The following is a 1,118-nucleotide window of genomic DNA, read 5'->3' as shown; positions in this document are numbered from 1 at the left end:
GGAAAAGTCAACAATGACTCCTAGGTTTCTGGCTTGAGCAGCTGAGGGGATGGTGATGCCCTTTACTACAATGGAGGACAGGCTGGGCGCGGTGGCTCACGCCTGTAATCCCAGCACTTTGGGAGGCCAAGACGGGCAGATCACATGAGGTCTGGAGTCGAGGCCAGCCTGGCCAACATGGCGAAACCCCGGCTCTACTAAAAATACAAAAATTAGCCTGGCGTGGTGGCGGGCACTCCTAATCCCAGCTACTCGGGAGTCTGAGGCAGGAGAATCACTTGAGCCCGAGAGGCAGAGGTTGCAGTGAGCCGAGATTGCGCCACTACACTCCAGCCTGGGCAACAGAGTAAGACTCCGTCTCAAAAAATAAATAAATAAAACAAAATAAAATGGAGGACACTGAAGAAAATAAGAATTTGGGGATAGGAAGTCACTGAAGAAAGTAAGAATTTCCATTTTAGAAAATATCAAGCTTCTTCCCATTTATTTGCTGCCATAGCCTCATAATGATACAAGCAGTTACATGCATGGGATAAAATAATATTGGGACATTGTAAATTGAAATGAAGTCACCCTTTTCATCTTTTCTGCATGGACAAGACACTGTTTTTGGTTAAAAAAAAAAAAAAGAAAGAAGAAAAAACAAAAGAAAGAAACAAAAAGAAAATTCTGAGCTTTGCATGCCTATTATGACACATGATGTGGACATTCCAGTTGACCACTGGATAGACAGTGATGAAGTTCTAAGAAAAGTCTTTGCTGGAGTAATCAATTTAAGAATCACCAGCGTGAAGATGGTAATGGGAGTCTCAAGAGTAAATGGGATCACCTGAGAAGAATTTGCAGTGTGACAAGAACAGAGGAACTCAGGATGCAGCCCTTAGGAATCCCAGCATGTAAAAAACAGTGCAGGAGGAGACTGAGGAGATAAACCACAGTAGACAGGTCACCAGGAGGACCCACCACAAAACCAGGGACAGAAGAGAGGTCATGAAGGGATGATCGGTTGTGTCAAACATTACTAAGACATCGAGATTTAAATCCAGATTGAAGTGTACGTTAGATTTACTAGCATGGAAATCTTTTTAAATCTTAATACGAATATAGTACTCAAATAA

General features: G+C 42.7%; 1 non-coding gene across 1 annotated transcript; it reads left to right on the top strand.

The window, feature by feature from the left end:
- The first annotated feature begins 475 nt into the window (after positions 1–475).
- Positions 476–606, top strand: LOC114680498 (small nucleolar RNA SNORA20). Its single transcript, XR_003732716.1, has one exon. It is a non-coding gene; the product is annotated as a small nucleolar RNA SNORA20 (small nucleolar RNA).
- Positions 607–1,118: the final 512 nt, after the last annotated feature.

Source organism: Macaca mulatta, chromosome 8 (genome assembly GCF_049350105.2).
Source record: "Macaca mulatta isolate MMU2019108-1 chromosome 8, T2T-MMU8v2.0, whole genome shotgun sequence".
Taxonomy (NCBI): domain Eukaryota; kingdom Metazoa; phylum Chordata; class Mammalia; order Primates; family Cercopithecidae; genus Macaca; species Macaca mulatta.
The sequence above is the reverse complement of the archived record's forward strand: the minus strand, read 5'-3'. Positions and strand labels throughout refer to the sequence as shown.